Source organism: Penaeus monodon, chromosome 34, assembly GCF_015228065.2.
Source record: "Penaeus monodon isolate SGIC_2016 chromosome 34, NSTDA_Pmon_1, whole genome shotgun sequence".
Lineage (NCBI taxonomy): Eukaryota > Metazoa > Arthropoda > Malacostraca > Decapoda > Penaeidae > Penaeus > Penaeus monodon.
Window position 1 is genome coordinate 23738147 of NC_051419.1, and position 248 is coordinate 23738394.

Below are 248 nucleotides of genomic sequence, written 5' to 3' on the forward strand. Positions count from 1 at the left end.
GTCACTGACCATGGGTATGTGTGCGCCCATATTTGCAATACAGTTACAAATCAAATTATATCAGTAATTTGCCCTTTCATCCTTTGATGGCAATGGCGCTACCGAATTTAAATTACGATAATGAGATCGTTTCACAAATGAGCGAGATCTAATGATGATGCCGACGAAGGCCTTGCAACATTTTTACATTAATGCAATGCTAGGGACCATGACCTAGAGAGAGGAAAATAAGGAGGTTGAGGGAGGAG

General features: G+C 41.1%; 1 protein-coding gene across 1 annotated transcript in view; it reads right to left on the minus strand.

Annotated features, from left to right (window-relative positions):
* LOC119594932 overlaps positions 1-248 on the minus strand; it is a gene marked incomplete at its 5' end in the record, with an annotated part of 15007 nt that overhangs the window by 13739 nt on the left and 1020 nt on the right.